This window comes from Hyperolius riggenbachi, chromosome 2 (genome assembly GCF_040937935.1).
Source record: "Hyperolius riggenbachi isolate aHypRig1 chromosome 2, aHypRig1.pri, whole genome shotgun sequence".
NCBI classification, from domain to species: Eukaryota; Metazoa; Chordata; class Amphibia; order Anura; family Hyperoliidae; genus Hyperolius; species Hyperolius riggenbachi.
The window spans coordinates 77,734,871-77,742,751 of record NC_090647.1 but is presented as its reverse complement, the minus strand read 5'-3'; the positions used below and the strand labels follow the sequence as shown (position 1 = coordinate 77,742,751).

General features: G+C 43.5%; 1 protein-coding gene across 2 annotated transcripts in view; it reads left to right on the top strand.

Annotated features, from left to right (window-relative positions):
- Positions 1–442: 442 nt before the first annotated feature.
- TNFRSF19 (TNF receptor superfamily member 19) overlaps positions 443–7,881 on the top strand; it is a 106,571-nt gene continuing 99,132 nt past the window's right edge. Inside the window, exon 1 of one of the 2 annotated variants that reach the window (XM_068266944.1) lies at positions 443–610. The gene's annotated coding sequence lies outside the window, so the exon portion shown is untranslated. Of the gene's footprint in view, positions 649–7,881 lie in introns of both variants that reach the window. The other variant, XM_068266945.1, reaches the window with a different exon arrangement.

Here is a 7,881-nt window from a genome sequence, read left to right as displayed (position 1 = left end):
AAGCTGTCGCGCTTTATATGCAATACTGTACATTAATGCTGCATCATTAATCCCCCAAAATGCCTCTTTGGGAGCCCTGTCCCTCTGTTTCTTTTTCCTCCTAATTAGTCCCTCTTTCAATGTAAATATATATATATATATATATATATATATATATATATATATATATATATATATAGTGTTTGATTGACCCTAAACTTTATTTCCATCTTTGAAATTGCTATATTACTAATTGTTCAATGTTTTCAAAACATTTTATTAGAAGGTATAACAAACGTTATGCAGTAGTCAGTAGGGTATCACAAAGCCTGCAATATTTTGTAGCCGCTCTGAACTTGTCCTCAAAGCCCGGGCCACGCCCCTCTCAGTGCCAGCAGCGGCAGCGAGGTTCGCCGCTCTTATCACATGATAGGAGAATGGAGAGAGAGGCGGAGGCGTGGACGGTGGGCGAGCCCGTCTCCTAGGCGACGTCGCTGAGCTCGGCAGGCGCTCTGGCAGCTCACTCACTGCTCCGGGCGGCCGCTCAGGAGCTGATGGGAGTCGGGAGGGCTGTGGCTGCCAGCCGATGAGAGAGAGCGGCGGAAGGCGAGCGGGGCTTGCTGGAGAGACGGTGGGTGTCTCAGTGCAGCGGCGCACACTATGCTGGGGGTGAGGAGTCCTGCAGGGCGACCTGTGGCTCTGGTTGCAGCTGCTGTGGGCTGGTGATCGCTGCCCGGACATGCAAGATTTGTCATGCCGATGCTTATAGTGCACTGCAGTGTGAGGCATGCTGGTGCTTATAGTGCAGTGTGGGGTATGCTGGTGCTTATAGTGCAGTGTGGGGCATGCTGGGGATTATAGTGCAGTGTGGGGTATGCTGGTGCTTATAGTGCAGTGTGAGGCATGCTGGTGATTATAGTGCAGTATGCTGGTGATTATAGTGCAGTGTGGGGTATGCTGGTGATTATAGTGCAGTGTGAGGCATGCTGGTGATTATAGTGCAGTGTGAGGCATGCTGGTGATTATAGTGCAGTGTGAGGCATGCTGGTGCTTATAGTGCAGTGTGAGGCATGCTGGTGCTTATAGTGCAGTGTGAGGCATGCTGGTGCTTATAGTGCAGTGTGAGGCATGCTGGGGATTATAGTGCAGTGTGGGGTATGCTGGTGCGCATAGTGCAGAGTGGGGCATGCTGGGGATTATAGTGCAGAGTGGGGCATGCTGGGGATTATAGTGCAGAGTGGGGCATGCTGGGGATTATAGTGCAGAGTGGGGCATGCTGGGGATTATAGTGCAGAGTGGGGCATGCTGGGGATTATAGTGCAGAGTGGGGCATGCTGGGGATTATAGTGCAGTGTGGGGCATGCTGGGGATTATAGTGCAGTGTGGGGCATGCTGGGGATTATAGTGCAGTGTGGGGCATGCTGGGGATTATAGTGCAGTGTGGGGCATGCTGGGGATTATAGTGCAGTGTGGGGCATGCTGGGGATTATAGTGCAGTGTGGGGCATGCTGGGGATTATAGTGCAGTGTGAGGCATGCTGGGGATTATAGTGCAGTGTGAGGCATGCTGATGCTTATAGTGCAGTGTGCTTGTAGTGCAGTGTGAGGCGTGCTGGTGCTTGTAGTGCAGTGTGAGGCATGCTGGTGCTTGTAGTGCAGTGTGAGGCATGCTGGGGCTTGCAGTGCAGTGTGAGGCATGCTGGTGCTTGTAGTGCAGTAAGGCTTGCTGGTGCTTGTAGTGGAGTGAGGCATGCTGGGGCTTATAGTGCAGTGTGAGGCATGCTGGTGCTTGTAGTGCAGCATGAGATGTAGTGCAGTGTGAGGCATGCTGGTGCTTATAGTGCAGTGTTGCTGTCTGAGCTAGTCTGCACTGAAGGGCAGTTGTGCAGATATCTCAGTGCTGAGCAGTGTGGTCTTTGTGGCTTAATGGTTATTGGTATGAAGGCTATGGCACCCTGGTGAACTCTTGGCTTGTCATGGGCATTTACCTACATGCAGTTATAGTATCTATCTATGATTGGAGATGTGCTCTGAAATTTAGCTTTCCATTTACAATGATCGTGTTTGGCAGCAGTGGAACCGGCAGTAATTCGTAATTTGCTTCCAGATATGAATTGCCCTGTGCAAAGTGCCAGTTCACCCTTTGTGCACTCTCGTTCTTGATGATGGAAACATTTACAGGAAAGCCAAATTAGTTGCTCTTGTTTATTAATTACCATCCTTAGCACCAACATATTATGAAGTGCTGTGCATTGAAAAGGGGGTTGACGTACTTTTAGGCCTGGAACCCACTGGCAGCACGTTAATAAGCTGTTTCTAAGCGCTTGTGATTTGAAACGCTCTTGCTAATGTAATGCTATGAGTGTGATCCTACTAGAAGGACGTGATTTTGTAAAGATCCCCCATAGCATTGCATTAGCAAGAGCTTTTCAAATCACAGGCACCTTGAAAGTGCTGCTAGTGGGTCCCAGGCATAATGCTAGGTACACGCGATACCATTTTCGACTATTTCTGACAGGTCCGATCTGATTTCCGATCGATTTTCCATAGAAGTGAATGGTAAATTGATGGGAAATCAGATTGGACTTGTTGGAAGTAGTCAATCTGACAGTAAAGGCCCATACACACGTCGGATTTCCGTGAACGACGGGTCGTTTGAACGTCCCGTCGTTTGCCCGCTAAATCGGGCGTGTGTACAGACTGTCGTTCGCTTGATAAGAGTGAGTTTGAGCGATCCGCACGGCGGATCGCTCAAACTCACTCTTATCAAGTGAACAACAGTCTGTACAAACGCCCGATTTAGCGGGCAAACGACCCGTTTGCGGAAATCCGACGTGTGTATGGGCCTTAAATCTGTCAGAAAATTGTGTTGTGTGTACCTAAGCATTAGGGCCTGTTTCTGCTACATGTGAATTTATCTGCACACAGATTCGCATAGCACTATATTTCAATGGACCTGTTTCCATTGTATGCAGATCTGCACAGCAGTGTCGTCCGTTTTTGCATGACATTTTCACATTCGTGTTTTTGCACATTTTCGCGTGCATTTTCCTTAAAGAGAACCAGAGGCGACGAACATTAGAAATTTATACATACCTGGGGCTTCCTCCATCCCCATAAGCCTGGATCGCCTCTATCGCCGGTACCGGCGATGGGAAGACGGCGGCGTGGGAACGATCCAGGCTTATGGGGCTAGAGGAAGCCCCAGGTATGTATAACATCTTTTCTTCATTTTTAAGCTTTGTTCTTCTCTGGTTCCCTTTAATGTCAATAGAAACAAATAAAAATAGCAAAAATGCACATATACGGATGAGAATTTGCATCTGAAAAAAGCATATGAATTTGCATGCTTTTAGTAGAAACAGGCCATTAATGTTTTAAAATCCTCTATTCAGTTCAGTATCTCATTTTCGGCATTTCCCATTAGACAAAATGATTGCAAAGAATCAGTCCTTCCATCTCACTTTGACTTGACATTAATGCACTCCTTTTTAAATCTTCCGTATTACAGAATAACTGCAGATGAAATGTGTCTGGCCAGCATATTAAATGATTTAGATTCTTTGGCAGTTGTTTTAGAGCTAAACGTTTAGGAAGATTGTATGTGTGGCCTGCACACTGGTGAATCAGAAGTGATGGGACCCTATAGTTAGCTGTAGTGTTTCTCCTTGTGACAGAGCTACATTGCCAGCAATCCCAGCTAATAGAATGCAGATGCATTCGGGTGATGACCTGCTAGCCATCCTTTCTTCTTGGATGGCAATTGTCATTGTGCCATTGCCTTTTAGAAGTATCATACCTAGGAAGTGGTGGTCTACTGTGTTAGGCAACAATATACTTCATTGTATGTGCTCATCTATACCCGCCAGTAGTTATTGTTGATTAAACAGGTGCATATTGCCTAGCTATTTTTGTTTTGCTACAGTTTTTCTTTTTTTTTAAATAATGATTGTGGATCGATATGGTGGTATGTTGGACGTTTTAAATGACATTTATCAGACGTGCTGACTGCTTTCTGATGTCTATAGCTATTATAGACATCAGAAAGCAGTCAGCAATCTACATATGATCTAATCATGTGTAATCTAATTATACGTATTGCAGGCATAACTCTGCACAGGCAAGTGTTTCTGTTTATGCAGCTGCATGCGCAAACCAAGACATTTGGGCAAAAGTGATTGGAATGATGTACAAGTCTGGTGGCATTTTTGCTTGATATCTGTTGGCCCGTACAAGCACCTTATTGTCATTGAGTAACATGATGCCTGTAGCATATGAGATAGGTCACTTAATCTGTTGTGGAAGCACCTAAATCAGATAGGTGACCTTAATCTCATGCCTGTGCGAAAAAAAACTATATTCTGCTGATTTGAGATTGAAGTATTGCATGATGGAATCACAGGACCTTTTGGACTAAATACACATCCCCCCCCCCCCCCCCCCCTCGGTCTATACGTTTATAGCACGGTGGCGTAGTGGTTAGCACTCTCGCCTTTCAGTGCTGGGTCCCTGGTTTAAATTCCAGCCAGTTTGACATCTGCAAGGCGTTTGTATGTTCTCCCTGTGTCTGCGTGGGTTTCCTCCGGGCACTCCAGTTTCCTTCCACATACCAAAAACATAAAGATAAGTTAATTGGCTTCCCCCAAATTGGCCCTAGTCTACGATACATGCACTAAAGGATACATACATAGACATGTGATTATGACTAGATTGTGAGCCCCTCTGAGGGACAGTTAGTGACAAGACCATATACTCTGTACAGCGCTGCGTAATATGTTGGCCTTATATAAATACTAAAATAAATAAATAAAAATTGCACAATTCAGTGCACAGTTTCCAATACCTGCGTAATAGTTTGTGTGCTGTAATAATAGTTCTATTGTTTAGGTTGCTGCTATGCTGATGAACATCCCCACGGCACCCCAGTCCTTACTGAATGCTCTCTGTAAAGGAGAGGTTTACTTGTGTAATTAGGATATTAGTGAACACCCTCAAGGGAGAGTGATGGGGACATTTCTCAGTGATTCTGCAGTGCCAGCGGTGTAACTCAACACCAAAGAACATTCTAACACATATGAAGTAATATTAATTGTCACGCAGGCCAGCGCAGCTACCTTTTTATTTCAATATTGGTTAGTGAATCTATTTAAATGTGTGCAATTACCTGTGCGCACCTTCATGATCCAGCTGTGGGTGCTTGGCCGATGGTGCCACTTAAAGTGACACTGAAGAGAAAAAGAAAGTATGATCTAATGAATTGTATGTGTAGTACAGCTAAGAAATAGAACATTAGTAGCAAAGAATATAGTCTCATATTGTTTTTCCAGTACATGAAGAGTTAAGAAACTTCCATTGTTATCCATGCAATAGAGCTTCTCTGAGCTCTTTGACCCAGTTTGGGTTAAGGCAGTCCTGTTTTCTGAAGCACTTATATAAACAGTGAGACACAGCTTTAGATAAGGTTTTACTGCAGGGAAGTTCAAAAGGTCATTAGCTCTGCTTTGTTTTATAGTTTAAAATGCAATGTGTGGTTTATAAACTGCACATGTGACAGAATGATGCAATGTTATAAAAAATAAAAATATATGTAACTGAAAATAAAAATGAGACTCTTTTCTATTAAATGTTTAAATTAATGTTCTATTCAAAATTAGTACTACACATACAATTAATTATATCATAAGGTTTTTTGCTTTAGTGTCACTTTAAACAGTGTGCAGTCATCTAGAGCAGGCCAACACTCAGCTATCTCTATACTTCATCCATCACCTCATTTTAGTGCCACATTGGGTGCACTTTCTCTGGGATATTGGTCAGCAGAATTGCTGATCTTTCATACTCATACTCATACTGCTTGGTACATACCATGCAATTTTCCTGTCAGACCGATGGGAAGTTTCCCGTCTGATAATTCCCAGCATGTCCAATCTGTTTCAAATCGAGAAAGGGATCGATTTTGTGCTGTACTGATCTCAAAATTGATACCTTTTTCAATTGGATGCAGATCGGACATGCTGAAAATTATTGAACGACAGGATATTTCCTGTTGATCTGACAAGAAAATTGTATGGTTTGTACCCAGCCTAATGGTACATACCATGCAATTTCCCGTTAGGTAGACATGTGGAAATGATGATTTCCATCAGATCTGATTTTCGATAGATTTTGAACAGAAGTGATTGGAAAATCAGAAAATCGATCGGAAATCAGATTTGACCTATTTATTTATTGTATTTATAAAGCGCCAACATATTAACCAAGGTTACAAACAATATTTAGGGGTGACATACAGCAATAAGACAATACAGAAATACATGCAAACCAGATCACGCAGCACAGTATGAGTACAAGGTAATGCTTAGTCAGTCTGGATGGGAGCATGGAGGTTAGGCAAGTCGAGTTCACTCAAGGGTTCACTCGGATCTATAGGATGGGTGTACGGTAATGAAGGTGCATGATCAGGTAGGACACACAAGGAGGAGCACCCTGCCGAAGGCTTACAATCTAGAGGGAGAGGTAGGGACACGAAAGGTAGAGTTCAGCTGTGGATTTAGAACCCGTGGGGGAGGGGTTGGCCAGAGTGAAAAGGTGCGTTTTGAGGGCCTTCTTGGAAATGTTGGAGGGGGCAACCCTAATAGGGGGAGGTAGGGAGTTCCATAGTGTTTGAGTAGCTCTTGAGAAGTCCTGGAGGCATGGATAGTCTGGAGGTGGCTTTTGTGAGAAGGTTATGGTCTGAGGGTGGGAAGGGTGCAATGTCCAGGTCTGATGTGGTGGATTTAGTGAGTATAAGGTCGAGAGTGTGGGTGGGGGTGTTGGTGAGTTGTACTAGGCCAAGGGAGTTGGCTATGGTGAGTAGCTGGATCACGACAGAGTTGATAGATTCATCGATCTGAATGTTTAAATCCCCAAGGTTGATGGTGAGGAGCTCAGAGGACAGGTTGTGTGGGAGCCAGGATGGTTGTCGAGAAAGTGTCGTGTGGACGGAGGGCGGTATAAGACCGCAACAATGGCTGGAAATTATCCATTTGAGCTAAAGGGAAATTGCATGATGTATACCAGGCATTAGGAAGGTGACCTGTGTAACCCGGAAGCAATCAAGAATACAGATATTGCATTTGTTTCAACAACACATTGTTCTGCCCTGGATTACTGCATATTTATACTATAGGCTGCACAAGGGAAGTGATCAGACTTTTTTTTCGCTTTGCTATATTATTAGCAATACTAAAAGTGTGTGAGATGCCAGCAGAGTAACTCTGCCATTAAAATATGTTCCTGACTATAAATAATCGATTGACTCCCTATTCTGTATTAATTTGCCCTTTTTATATAAATTGTATTTTAGAGCCCCCCAATTTTTTATTTTTTATTTTTTTTTTTGCTACACGCTGCTAGCACTTTGCTAGCTGCGTGTGCACACCGATCGCCGCCGCTCCGCGCCAATTCGCTGCTGTGTGTTTTTTTTTTTTTTTTTTTTTTTTCCCCCATTCAACCATTGGAAAATCCAATAGAATTTCCCATTTTTATCGATCCAGAATGCTGGAAATTTTTCTTTAATTTTTCTAAAGATTGTATGGTGTGTGTTTGTCAATTTATTACTATACCCACCCTAGCAATTTTCTGAGTTTCCAATCATTTTTATCATAATTGGGGAAAAATTGAACCTATGTGTGTGGTACATTGGTCATATTTTTGAATTGTTACAATCAGTCAGAAAAATTGATTGCAATTCTTGAATTGAATAGATATTTAAAACATTGTATGGTGTGTGGCCACCTTAAGGCTAGGTTCACAGTGGCACATTACACATCGTTATGACTGTGAACTGTAGTGACATATAGTAGAATGCAGTAAATTATTAGACTAGTGGACCTAAGCCTGTTACAATAATGGGCTCTAGGCC